This window comes from Panthera tigris, chromosome A1 (genome assembly GCF_018350195.1).
Source record: "Panthera tigris isolate Pti1 chromosome A1, P.tigris_Pti1_mat1.1, whole genome shotgun sequence".
Lineage (NCBI taxonomy): Eukaryota > Metazoa > Chordata > Mammalia > Carnivora > Felidae > Panthera > Panthera tigris.
The window spans coordinates 73,147,417-73,162,471 of NC_056660.1; the positions used below are offsets into that span (position 1 = coordinate 73,147,417).

Genomic DNA, 15,055 nt, shown 5'->3' on the forward strand with positions numbered 1-15,055 from the left:
CTCAGTACCTCTTCCTGAATCAGAAAAGTAGTGTTTTCCTATTTGTCTCTCTTCAACTAATCTGACATTCTTCAGGCACTAGGTGTAACTGCTGAGTCGTAATGCTTCCTTTCAAACTTTAATCAGGTACACGAGGCAGATGTGCTGGTCTCCCGTGAGTTTCTCGTCATTTATAAGTGCCAGTTTGTAGTTTTAATATCATCTCAAATGTCAGGGTTCTGGCATGATTCTAATTTTAGTCCCTTTCTATCTTTCCTCCATTGTTTATGGAAATGGCATAAACACCCCCTGCTTGGCAAGGACGTGCTAAGCATTTGGTCACATGTGTCTTCATCTGCCTTCTTGAAGACTTTTACTTTATTTTTATTTTTATTTTTTAATTTTTAATCTCAAGGGAGATTACCTTCTAGACAAGAGATGTTTCGTTGGTTCCTGCGAGCAGATGTTGGGAGAGCAGGATACACTCTATTGTACAAGTTTTCATGCTTTGGATTCCTCGGCACCGTGGGGCAGTGAATGTTATTAAGCTGTAATTAACGAGCTGGTGCGCTTATTGGATGTGGTAGTTGGCTTGTCATTTGACTTCATCAAGTAGTGCTTTCTTTCCTCTTGTGGCTCCAGTCCAGGATGGTCTGGTGGTTCTGTGGTGTCCTCCTGTCATTGCCCTTTTATCCTTACCTTTCGGGTTTTGTCTTCCCTCTCGTGACCTCCTGGGTGCAAGACGGGCAGGACGGAGGCTTCAGCACCAGTTCCACATTCATGCCCCGGCCTGGAGGGAGAGGAAGAGTCAGCAGGCTGCCTCCTTCAGGGGCTCTATCTGTACTTATGTGGGAGAGGATGGCGTCTCCACGGGTTCCTGCCTCCCTCACCTGGGGCCAGAACCATCTCGTGACTCTGTTCCCCACCCCTGCACCCCTGCTCATGCATGGGAGCTGTGAGACTATTTCCGGCAGCACTGAGTGCTGCCCTGAACAAAACCGGGATTCTTCAGGAAGCAATCGGAGGGATACGGCTGTACCATCTGCCTAAGATCTCCGTCTTAACTTAATCCTCTTCTGAGCCTCATGATCAATCTTCCTTTCATCTGGCCCTGCCTTTGGGTAGTCTTGGTGTTCCAGTTTCTGATATACGCTTCCCTGGACTCTCAGTGTTTTTCTCATTAACCTTATGCCATTTGTCACTCAGATTCCTTAACAGGCGGAACACGGTGCAAGAACGTCACGTATCTAGACTCCATCTTCAAGGCTATGGGCGCACTGCCCTGCCTATATCCACAGTTCTTCATTCTGGGAACAAGATACAGCCCAGGCTTGTCTCGTGTCCATGACACGAGCCTCCTCATTTTCCAGTCCATGTTTCCATATTGAGCCCCAGCATCTAAATTTTTATGGGATTTATCCCATTAGAAAATCAGCACTTGTATCACTCGTCCTGAAGTTGGCTGTGTTCTTAGGACCATTGGAAAGCTATATATCCCATGACCTATAAATACCTCTTAGAAAGTCTCAAAAGCTTAAAGCAGTGGTCCCCCCTTGGGGCCACAGAAGGCGGAACTCATGCCAGGTGTTTTCTGTATTATGTGCGTAAACGCTGAGTACACTCAGACCACATGCCTTAATGTATTTGAATCGTCGGGAGGACCTGGGAGAGGGCTCAGATTGAGGATTTGCCCTGTAGTCAAGCTGCTATTCTGGTGTGACCTTGGTCAGGGAGGGCTGATGCAATGGTCTGGACAGGAAATCCGAATTGGTAAATTTCTTTCCAAGTACGACAACTGCGGGGTAGAAACTTTGGATTCTAGAGGTAGAAGGGCATCGGGACACCACTGGTTAAATGCCTGTGTTTCACAGATGAGGACACTTAGCCTCAGGGAGAACAAATAGAAGTCAGAAGTTGTACTGGTAATCAGAGAGGTCTACACTTGGATTGCAAGTGTTTTCAAGCCTGGTGGTAGGACTGTGTCCGACATTGTTTTTTAGGTGAAAGGTTTTGTCCTTCTGCCCTGTTCCCTTCCCTTAGTGATGCCAGAACAACCAGAAAGTCTGAGTAGCTGAAGAAGAAGCAGATACCTCTGAGGCAGCCAGCACCTGGTACCAGTAGGTAGAATTAAAACAGTTGTGAAGGCATTGAAGGATCTCAACCCAATCTTACCTATTCTATCCTGTTGAGGGCCTTAGCCTCTCCTCCTTCTGCACTTGAAGAGTATTTTGTTGCTGTGTGTTATATCGTTGCAATTGCTTTATATAATTAACTTGGAAGGGGGGAGAAAAAAAGATGTTGGATTTCAAAAGAAAGTCAGAAGTGTGTTTAGTTCACCTTAGTGACTTCCTTTATTTAGTGCAAAATCTTCCATATACAGAGAGATCAATCACATCACAGGTTTTCTTAATTGCACTTGACTCTTGAGTGCAATTAAAAGCATCGGTGCTGGCCCGTTTCATGCTTATATTCTAAGACTTCATTAGCAGTTGCTGTGGATGGAGTCCTATGCTTCAGAAAGTGCTTTAAAAGCTAGAGACCTGGATCTCACTTCCCTTTCCTACACCCTGCAGATTCTGGATTAATTGGTCTCAGGTGTGTGCTGGGCATTGGAATTATTAGAAGATAATGAAGCAAATAGTAACAACAACAAGACAAACTCCCCAGGTGATGCTCAAATGCAGTCAGGGAAGAGATACGAATTCTCATGCATTTATCAAAACATTACTTAGATTTAGGGAATCGATTCCATGAATCAATTTTCATGACCTTTAATATGTATTTTATTTATTTGTTTATTTAAAAAATTTTAATGTTTATTTTATTTTTTTGAGAGAGACAGAACACAAGTGGGGGAGGGAAAGAGAGGGAGGGAGACACAGAATCCGAGGCAGGCTCCAGGCTCTGAGCTGCCATCACAGAGCCCGATGCGGGGTTCGAACCCATGAACCACGAGATCATGACCTGAGCCAAAGTCAGACACTTAACCGACTGAGCCACCCAGGCTCAGTATTTAATTTTCTTAAGTGAAATGCTGTGTATAGACGATTTAGTCTGATTCTTCTGAATACAGACTTAGGTGATCCACGATAAATGTAGATAACGTGCTCAGTGTTATGTCTTCTACAATCATGGTTTGTTATTGCTGCTTTTTAGGGCAAATGAATCAGACTTTACAGAGGGAAAGCTGGACTGAGCTTAAGTAGAAAAGGTGGTCAGATTTCATGTGTCATTAAATTATTCAAATCATTATTTAACAAAAATAATTAGTTCTCGGCAGATCATGATGGTTTCCCCTCAATATTCATTCCCCCTTCTTCTTTAATCATAGAACTTCCACTTGCTAGCTGGGAACATAATTTCCCAGGACAAAAATGAAATTCCCTAATCTCTTTCACAGCTGGTATGGCCATATAATTAAATTCTAGCCAAAGTAATATGAGCAGAGTGGTATAGGCATCTTCCAGTAAGGATCCCTAAAGGGAGGGAGAATACACTTCTGCCCTTTCCTCTTCTACTTCCTTCCGGACACATTGCGAGAGCTGAGGCAGCCATCTTGATCAACAGGGTCTTTGCCATGTGGTGAGAATGGCGGAGATCCTACTGGTTGTGGAGCTCTCATACTTTGTCTACCTGAGAGAGAATAAATCATTTTTTGCTTCAGCCACTGTTATTTTGTGTTTTCTGTCCCATTGAGCTCAAATCAAAGTCGGTGCCCATTTGGAATTATAGTTGGATGTGTCACTATTGATTAGGAGAGAAGCATCCTGAACAGAGGGTCTAAGTCTATAAATGTATTCTGAAAATATTAGGGCCCTAAGGAAGCCATTTTTGTGCTGTTGGTGCTTTTTTTTTTGGAGTAAGGAGCCTTCATTCTCCAGTCTGTTTTCATTATATTTTGGCTTCTCTACTTGTCTTAATATTTCCTCTTTCCATTTTGATGAGTTCTGATCAAAGTCGGCCAAAACAAAAGGCAGAAGAGGTGATAAAGCCTGGTGTCTCAAGAAGGTGAAATTTTGCTTCTCATAGGCCTCAGATACCACATCCTCAAGGCCCACACCTGTCATATGGGTTCTAAGCACAGTGTGTCAAGAACAAAATGACCAATCAAATGCACTAGTACTGAAGATTAACAGAAATTATTTTTCAAATTAGGTCCAGCACATGTGTCCTAAATGGGAATAAACACAAAGTTTTGGGTTTGTGACATCAGTGATTGCATTTGATAAATTAGAATGATTGGGTATTGAAACCAAAAGCACACACATAGGGACCAATATAAAACTCAGCTGAAGGGTATTGAAATTACCTAGACAACTATGTCACTGGATTAGTCAAATAAGAGTACATCACTGGGTCAGAATCAGTCACTCATTGTCAGTGCACAGAAATCAGACGTCTGGGCATGGAGACACAAACAGTGAGAGACAAGCTGTTCACTGTTCACTCCCACGGGCCACCACAGGACTTGGCACATGTCAGATGCTCAGTTTGTATAGAAACACTAGATGAATTAATGTATTAGAGAAAATGTCCATCTCAGAATTTAGAAAAAGGTTGAAATCCACAGAGTGTTAAACATGAGCAAAAAATGCATTAAGGGTTAAGAGGAACAAGTTGTAAAAGCAATGGAAAGATCTCACAGTTTGGAGAGAGGAAGTTTAAGACAGGATAATGGTTTCAAAGCATCTGTTGACATGAAGACCTGAACAAAATGGTTTGAATTAAGATGCATTGCAGACTTCCTGATTTACACAGAGTAAATAAGGTACATGGGAAGATTGAATATGATGGAAGAAAAAAAATCAGAAAAAGATTTCACTATGGATTGATTGAAATTTAAAGAGATTAATCAAATTATTTCAACAACAAATGATTCACAATATTTTGATTGACTCAAGCCTGTGGCTGAGGTAAACAGTTTATCATAGAGAATAGTTACAAGACGGCAGAAACTATTTCACTGAATTCGCTAGGTATGTCTAGCTCAAGTTTTACAAATACCTGGGAAACTGCAAAATTCTTCTAATTTTTAGGTACTGAAAGTCAGAGTAATGATTAATTAGATTGGGAATTTGTCTCTATAGTAAAAGATGATCTTGACAATAGAGGGAAATAATGGAGTTTCTATTCTAAGAAACATTCTCCCCCAAGCAATCTTGCCTTTACTGGGACTAGGTAAGCAAATTTTGAAGGTATTCCCTTTGGATTGCCAAAGAATAGTGAACTCGTGAAAATGAAGAAATCTCAGGTTTAAACTCTGAGATAAGGAGGAGATAAGGGTAATAGGCTTGATGAAATCCAAACCCATCCACTGGACCTTCAGTTTTATTTTACTGAGGAGAAGGGGAATATTTTCTTGACTGCGTCTACCCAGGCACAGAGAATGAAATTCATTGAGTCAATTACTTAAGTCATGTATTTTTGCAAGCCTGTTTGGGGGCCACAATTGAGGCAGACTGCCATTCAGATCCCCTGTACACTTTTCCTTTTAAAATTTTATTTCCCTGTATAACTGAAGACTCTATATAACGACAACAAACTGATTTGTTTTCAAAAGGGGCAAAATCAATGATCATGTTCTGCAGAAATAGATGTGAACTGATGAGTATCTGCTTAAGCTTCTCCACCTGAACTTGAGTAGATGACAGCACTTAACTCTTCTCTCTCCTTTTAAAATCCACACAACAGAAGGCTTTCTCAGGTCTAAGCAAAGTCATGGACACTACCCTCTTCCCCTTTTTATAAAACTCAAATGATATGGATCTTTCTCAACTCATCATTATACATTCCCTGCATTGTCAGGCTGTATGCAGAAACTTTCCAAATAATTAGTAGAATTTTCAGATATGTTCTGGGCAATTATTTACACGCTTTACATATTAATATAGTTTTAGAATGAAGTGGGCAACTTTCTTCACCGTCCACTTTACTGAAACAAGAAAGGTGAAAATATACCATCAAACTTGACTAAGGATATAGAGATTTAAAATTCATGGTAGACCATCAATAGCCTTAAAAATGGTTTAGGCACGGGGTGCCTGGGTGGCTCAATTGGTTAAGCATCTGACCTCAACTCACGGCATGATCTCATGGTCAGTGGGTTCGAGCCCCGCATCAGGTTCTGCGCTGACAGCTCAGAGCCTAGAGCCTGCTTCAGGCTCTGTGTCTCCCTCTCTCTCTGTCCCTCCCCTGCTCATGCTGTCTCTCTCTCTCTGAAAAATAAAGAAACATTAAAAAAAAGTGGTTTAGGTACATTTAGACAATAATTGTGGGAACTTGAATGTTGACATTGTTATGGCAATAGAATCATTCATAACCGGAAGTCAGTTAGAGATGATCTCTTTCAAGCTTTCCATCTATTTTTGGATTAAAGTAATATTTATATTATTATATCACCTTATAAAACATTTGAGAAGCACAGAAAACACCAGAAAGAAAGAAGAAAACACCACAGAAATCTCACCTCCCTGAGATGTGACAAATATTTTCCACATTTTTTTCCTGTATCTCTCCCTTTCTCCCCTACTCCCTCCACATTTCCAGATCACAACCCGGAAAGTTACTACACTACCATTGGCAGTGACGTGTTTTATCACATCTCTACCAATGTTATGGTATCATATTTGCAAGTTTAATTGGTCCAAGTAGTATTTCATCGTTGAGCAAACATTTCTTTAATTACTGGCCATGATGCATTTCTTTCCCCTCCAAATGTTTAGCCATTGCAACCTTCTCTTCCGTGAACTTTTGGTTCTGTCTGTTCTCCAGGTGCCTATCAGGATCTTAGTACTTTTGTAACTAAATTTGTAATTTGTCATATATGTTGCATGTACTCTGCGAAAATTGAAAACATTTTAGTTGGTAGTGTATTTTATTGTATTAGTAATTATGTCATCTTTCATTCTTTGCCTGTATACAATGCTTCTTAGCAATCCTCAATTTGTATTCTTTCAAATTTTTGTATCCTTAATAATTATTTTGTTAAATTCCAAGCTTAAGGCTTTAATTGAAATTATGTTTAACCTATATGTCAAGTTGCAAGACATTAACACATCCAGCAACATGGACACTTCTGATGACTTATTCAGATTTTCTTTTACATTGTTTAAAACATATGGCAGGGAAAGAGATATTTTCTCAATGAAGCACCTTGGAAAAAAGTCAACAGTTTAAAAATAAACACTCTTGTAAAATTTACAAATTTTAATGCAAGGTTATTATTGGTATATTGAAAACACTATTGATTTTGTGTATTTATCTTATGCGTATCCGCTTGACTGAACATTATGAATTAGGAGAGTTTTTTCAGCTTATTTATGTAGATTTTATAGATATACAGCCACATTAGTCTCTAATAATGACACTATTCTCTCTTCCTAATTATTGTCTTCTGTTTTTAGATTTGTAGTAGCATCCAGAACAATGCTAAAAAAGAATGATGATTACAGCCTTCCTTTAATGAGGTTGACTCTCATTGACTTAATACTGGCAATGGCTTTTGGTATGAAATTGTTACTGTGTCTCATGTTTTTAATTCCTAGACTTTTTAAAGCTTATAAAATGAAGAATAATGATTAAACTTTATTAAATATTTTTTAACCCCACATTGAGGCAACTACAAGGTTTCCCTTATTTGAGTTAATAACATTTCAATTCTAAAACCTTTATTAAAGCATCCAGGCATTTGTACTTAATTTTAGTGGATTATAAATTTGCTAGTATTTCAGTTAGGACTTCTTTATATACCTACATAAATATATGAGCTTGATTTCTCATAAATTTATTTTACAATGTATTTCTCTCTTTTTTTAGTCTGTTATTAAATATTGGGACAGTTTTTTAATATTCAAGAATTTTTTTGTATTATATGAACAAATTAATTTATAATATAGTTTTATAATCAAATAATCTGGCTTCTATAATTTCTGCTTTTATAACTATGGAATTTAGATTTTTTGGCTAAGTTTAATATCAGTCTGCCAAATTTCTATTGATGATTTTTTTTTTTTTTTGTAGAATGCAGCTTGATTTAGACTGATTTTTTTGATTGCATTATTCTAATTATCTATGTCTTTTGATCTACCTGATTGGTATATTAAAATATTCTCTCTCTCGAGGAGTCTGGGTGGTTCAGTCGGTTAAGCATCCACTTTGGCTCAGGTCATGATCTCGAGGTTTGTGGGTTCAAGCCCCCCGTCGGGCTCTGTGCTGACCGCTCAGAGCCTGGAGCCTGCTTTGGATTCTGTGTCTCCCTCTCTCTCTGCCCCTCCCCTGCTTGTGCTCTCTCTCTCTGTCTCAAAAATAAACAAACATTAAAAAAAAAAAAGGTTCTGTCTCTGTATATGTATATATATGATCACTTAAAAATATAAAATATAGCGGGGGAGCCACGTGGAGCTCTTGGGCTTGGAAGCTGTCGCCAAGGCCCTGTTTCTGTCGCTGAACACGCAGGAAGTGGCCAAGTTTCAGAAGGAGGTGGTGCAGGCTTGCAGGGGTGCAATCCAGTGACAGGAGAAAGCAAAACTTACTCCTGGAGTAATCTATGTGGGCCACTTACCTCCAGCACTTTATGAAACCCAGATCCCAGCGTATTTCTCCCAGTTTGGTACTGTTACAAGATTCAGACCGTCCAGAAGCAAACGGACTGGAAATAGTAAAGCTATGCCTTTGTGGAGTTTGCATCTCAAAATGCTGCCAAGATAGTTGCTGAAACAATGAACAACTACCTTTTTGGTGAAAGGCTCTTAAGGTGTCATCTTATACCACCTGAAAAAGTGCATGAAGAACTTTTCAGACGGTGGCATATTCCATTTAAAAAGCCATCCTATCCAGCACTGAAGTGGTATAATCAGAATCGGACGCTTCTTCAAAAGCTACAGACAGAGGAGCGACTTAAGAAGAAAGAAAAATTACTCAGGAAAAGAATTGCTGAAAAAGGAATTGATTATGATTTTCCTCCACTAATTTTACGTAAAAAGAAAAAGAAAAAAGAAATGCTTCAGACACTGGTCTTCAGAAATCTACAAAAAGCCAGGTCAGGTCTTACCAAAGGAGAAGAAGAAAAAGAATTCATTCACTCCTAGCAGTCCTGAGCAGACTGTGGCTAGCCAGGGCCCCACACCAGTTTGCACACCAACAGTTTTGGAGAAACGAAAATCTGAAGCGGCTAAAATGAATGTTGATGACAAAGATAACGAAACAGTTTTCAAATAGCCTGTACCTGGTGTAAAAGAGGAAACACAAGCGACTCGAACACCTACACGCTCAAGGAAAAAAAAGACGAAGAAAAGGCAGTCAGTGATTCTAAATGTATGATATTTCTTCTGAAAAATGTGATTTTATTGTGAGGCCTAATTCTTTGTATTGAACTACAAGCGATGGAATGCAACCATTGACAAAGTTCTTGGAGGAAAAACTGGCGGTTCGCATCAGTAAGGAAAGCAGTCGGTAACTGGCTTGCCTGTCCTTGCTGGCGTAGACCAGCGTGCAACATCTGGGCTCACCCTCCCTGTTTGTCCTGGTCTCTAGCTTCCTTTGCAGATTTCATAGCTGTCTTTAGTTACTCTTCCTGGATAGAAAAGTCACCATTTACTGCAGCTTTTGTTGTTACCGTCGAATAAAGAAAAGAAACTCTTGCTTGACTATCTACCTGGTTCTCTGTTAGACTGTGCATGGCCAACCCGTAAGGGCGCTTGAACATCATGTGGTGGAAACTGGAAGTTAAATTACACGGAGAGTCAGAAGACCCTTCAAGCATATGTACGTGGTCACTTTTACCAAGTTAAGTTTTTGGCGGGCTAGCAAGTTTCGATGACTGTCATTTTGTGTTCGTTTCATCGATGTGGAATTGAATTTCAAGAATCAGTGACCAGCAAACAAACTTTTTCTACATTTCATTTGTCAAATACATATATTTTGTAAAATTATATATACATATAATTTTATAGGGTTACGTATAATAGAGTTATCTATAATATGCCATATATTTATGATATATGGAGTGCGTATCTGTTGACTTTTTGTCTTAATTATAGATAAAACTTATACAAACAATACAGCAATACAGCATGATGATTCTCTTTTTGCTTTTCATACATTTAATACTGAGTATTTTTTTGGAATTAATTTCATCTCCTAAGCTTTCCTTTTGTTGCTGTTCATCTCATATCTTGTATATCTCTTTGGTTATTTATTTTTGCCTTTTTTCCCCATCATCTAGTTTTAGACCCAAAAGAAAAGCAAAAAAAATATAATAATAATAAAATTTAAAAAAATAAATAAAAAGTTAAATCCGTAAATCTTTGAGCTTCAATATAAATTTTAAGTTACTAGTACACTGATAGGGTTAATAACGCTTTGTTTTCTGCTTCTCCTTTTTATATCCTTGCCTATCTCATAGAACTATTGAAATGTTAACTGAATTAGTGGCATGGTTCCTGGCACATCATAAGCTGTCAGTAGACGTATAGAGAGGACAACACGTGACAGTGGGTCCACATTATCTCTGAAGTCCACCTCTCTGAGTTAAAATACCAGCTCTTAACACTGTCTTTGAATGAATTACTATATTTTTCTAATCTTCAATTTCATTCCCTAAAAAAAAAAAAAAAGGGAAAATAAAACAAGTACTTTATACAATAGTTTAAGGAATAATGAGGGGGAAAAAAGCAAGTATGTATAGCACCTGGCATAGAGTGAATTAAATAAATATTAACTATTTTTATTCTTTGCAGATTCTTGAATTTTCCTTTTTTGTTATGTAATGATTTGGAAAACAGGTGTGCATCCTGTTTGTAATGCCAGTAATGATTATCTTTTAAGTTTTTCAAAAACACCATCTAATCTAAATTTTTTTAATTGTCGATGAACAGCAACATAATCACTTCTTTTTTTCTTTTTTTTAAAGTTTATTTGAAAGAGACAGAGACAGCACTAGTTGGGGAGGGGCAGAGAGAGGCAGAGAGAGAATCCCAAGCAGGCTCTGTGCTGCCAGTACAGAGCCTGATGCAGGGTTCAAACCCATGAAGCCGAGTGATCATGACCTGAGTGGGAATCAAGAGTTGGACGCTCAACAGACTGAGCCACCCAGGTGCCCCAACATAATCACTTCTTACTGTGACCTATGTAAAGCTAAACTTAGAACATCCTTTCAGCAGACTTTTACATCTTTTACCATGTTGTTAATAAATCTGAAATTAGTTGGTTCATATTATTAATAGTAAGTGAGCAGGATTTTTTTTTTTTTTTTTTTACATTTTGCCTTATTTTGCAGAAGATAATTTAACAATGTTGTATTAATCTGATCTCATTTACTACTCAGTTTTTTTGGTGTTCAGTCTCAGATTTTTCTTTATGTTGTCCTGAATATTTTTTGGCCCTTTCATTTTGATTACATTCTTGGTCATCTGAAATACATGTTTTTTAGGCAATCTACATGAAAACTATTTTTTCACTTTCCTAGCAGGTCTGAAAAAAATCTTTCCTTCCACTTGTAAATAAATGAGCTAGTTTGATGTAGGAAATTCTTTGATTTCTTGTCCAATTCTACAGACCCAACTCCATTTTCTTCTGGAATCTAGTCTGATGGAGGAGACATATGTGGCTGATATGACATCTCTTTTTTTGTTGAAAGCCAGAAATTTTGCTCTCGATCTTTGAAATTTTATGTCTTTGTCAAGTTTTATATTTTCTTCCTGGGATGACATGAATCCTTTTGATCTACGAGAGGGGAGTTTATGTTTTACAGCTCAGGGAATTTCTTTTTAATTTCTAAAAAAATACGTATTTTAGTTTCTTTGCCTCCCTTTGCTACTTTTCCTTCCACTGTATCATTTTATCTTTTTCTTTGCATGCTGAGGTAACTTTAGTTTTCCATTAAGTAGGAGCTACATATACACAGATTCTTCTCTTTAAAGATGCCCGCCTTTGGAGTTTAATTCTGCTTTTGTGGTTTTAGGGAGGGTCTAGAACTTCTCTTATCTCAGATTTAATCTCAGCCTTTGTCTTCATGTCATATCTAGGTCTCTTTGTAGGGCAGCCTACTCTATATGATTATTTTTTCAATGGAGTCTATGATTTCTTGCCTATATCTGAATTTTCTAAAAATTCTTCCTTTTTAAAAATTATATTAGAGATACAGAGACAGAGAGAGAGCAAGCAGGGGCAGAGGGGCAGAGAGTGAGAGAGAGTGAGAGAGAGATTGAGAGATAATCTTAAGCACGCTCCACTTCTGGTGCAAAACCCGATGCGAGGCTTGATCGCATGACTGTGAGATCATAACCTGAGCAAAAATCAAGAGTTGGATGCTTTACTAAGAATCGGATGGCTAACCTACTGAGCCACTCAAGAACGCCCTAAAAATTCTTCCTTTAATTTAAGCAAATAGTTTTCAGAGATGTGATTCCCTGAAGTCTTTAAGATAATTGATACTCCCTTTATTATGCCACAGAAAAATCACTCATTAGGAAAATGAGGACTTAGTCTGTCCTCGTCTAGATTTAGGAGGCATTGGTCTAGTTTTAGTGTTTGCCAACAGATGGAATACAAAGTCTCCCTTTGACTGTGCTCGGTGTCCATTTAGGTGCTTTGTTGAAAACCTGTCTCACACCAAAACCATCATCTGGTATCTTGAAAGCAGAAATTATCCAGTTACATTCTCTTAGACTTGGATGGGCTCCTCTCCTACCCTGCAGTTTAAGTACTTTGTCTGCAAGATCAAGAAACGCTACTCCCAGATCACCTGTGGCTGTGCACGGATCTTTTCTCATAGGAAACATTTGTGTGAAAAACTAGAACTTCTGTTGGACGCCAGACCTTCTCCTGTCTCTGCCTTTATGTGCACATGCCAAAATATAATAAAGCTGAGAGGTTGAATATAGAAATAGAAAATGACCAGGTGATATAAGGAGATCTATAGCAACCAGCCCAGGAAACCAGCACATTATCTAGAGTATCCAGCCCAGGAAGCCAGCATCCTCTCTGTAAGTCACACCTAACAGAAGTTTCTAGCAACTATACAATAAGCCTTAGAGCAATTGGCCCCAAATGGCCAGGACTTAATAACTGACAGCTTCCCTAACTTTTTACCAAATGAGCCCACTAACCAATCACATAGGTCACCCTGGTTCTAGCTGGCCCGCCTCCAGTTTCCCCAGGCCAGCAGCCTCCAGTCGCGGCACGCCTGGAGCCTTCCCCTTTTCCTCTATGAAGCTCTCCCATCCTGTGCTTGCCTTTGAGTCTCTGCCAGACCCAAATTGTGGCGGCTCCCTCTCTTGCTACTGAAGGCTCTGCATAAGTAGCCTTTCCTGTTCTATCTGATGGTCTTCCTTTGTTTCCCAAAATGATGCCGTCTTCTTGGTCATTAGGTTTTTGAACTTCTAGGTCTTTTAGAGTGTCTGTGAAGTGAGTATGCCAATACGTGTGTGTGTGTGTGTGTGTGTGTGTGTGTGGAGGGGGGTGGTGGTGGGAATATAGTAGTATGATGGTAGCCACACGGGAGTTGGGCATAAATTTTGCAACTCATGAAAATAGGTTGCGCGCATGGTAGGGTGAGGCAAGGTGGGCGGGAATGGATGCACTTTTTTTTTATTAACTTTTTTTTTTTTTTTGGCAGATCCTCAAACTCTAAGTTGGCGACAGGCAGTGGGATAATGGGTAGAGGTCTGGGATTTTCCTACCACTGTCTAAGCAGGACATATTGCTCTATTTTAGGGAACAACACCCATGTAGGCCAGCAGCTTTGTTGAGTAGTTCTTCCCAAATCCACCATGATTTGTTATTAGCCTTAATTTCCTGGAAGTATGGCATGTTAAAAATTTCCCCGTGTCTTTGTAGGTTTTTCAGTGAGGGAAATTTGGAGAAGACCAGGAATTGCTACACAAGTGCCACCTTAACCTGGAAATCAAGTTCAGTCTACCCATTTTAGAGATGTAGAAACTGGGGTTTATCTCGTGATTTGTTGTCTGCTATATCCTCTGCTCTAAGTTTTCACTTATTTTTCCATAGCTCATCAGAGTCCTTAGCCAACTCTTTGGAATGAATTTAGAAAAAGTCACTCCTCCACATAAATAGCTCTATAATCTTGGACTAGTTACTTAATCTTCTTAAGCCTCAATTTTGATAATAGGATTGTCAAGGCATTGAATATGTCAGAAACCATTTTAGGTCCTTCTAAAGGCATCGTTATGTAGTGTTGTTAATCTTCTCAAAAAGCCTTATGAGGGAGAAACTGTTAGCATCTGTAATTTACAGATGAAGAAACTTAGGTTCAGAAAGCTTCTATTTGCTGAAGATCATATATCTAGTGAATGGTAGGGCCAGGAAGTCTTAACCATGACTCACTCTTTAAACCACAACACAATTTCTAAATCTACAGTTTCTTCTGATGCTAAAACATGACTACATTTATATTTAAATAGTGCTATGGAGGGGCGCCTGGGTGGCTCAGTTGGTTAAGCGTCCGACTTCAGCTCAGGTCACGATCTCGCAGTCTGTGAGTTCAAGCCCTGCGTCGGGCTCTGGGCTGATGGCTCAGAGCCTGGAGCCTGCTTCCGATTCTGTGTCTCCCTCTCTCTCTGCCCCTCCCCCGTTCATGCTCTGTCTCTCTCTGTCTCAAAAATAAATAAAACGTTAAAAAAAAATTAAATAGTGCTATGGAATGAGGCCAGATAGGTACAAATAAAAGGGGCCACAATATACTGGACTTCCCAGAATTGAGGGTATTCAAGATTTCAGTAATCCCGTAGGGCCAAGTGTCCATGATGGGGGGATGTAGGGCAGCAGTGTGGTCCCAAGGGACCATTTAGGGACACAGTTTTGAATGGTGACACGACCTTGGGATATATTTTGTCCTGCAATTTCCTTAAGAATATTTCATTCCAAAACAACTCTATGGTTTGAGACGTTTCCAACCACTCTGGGGAAGAATCTGGTAAGTCTGGGAACTTGAGATTTCATCAAATCCAACATAGACAATCTAGGGGCAACATAGGTTTAGGAAGCAATTTTTACTTTCCATAGAAAGCCCCGGAATCTTGCAACTTTCTGGAGTTTTGGAATGTAGTGAAGAGAGCCT

At 39.1% G+C, this 15,055-nt stretch overlaps 1 pseudogene; it reads left to right on the forward strand.

Moving 5' to 3' along the window:
* Positions 1-837: 837 nt before the first annotated feature.
* Positions 838-9,321, forward strand: LOC102968805 (annotated as a pseudogene).
* Positions 9,322-15,055: the final 5,734 nt, after the last annotated feature.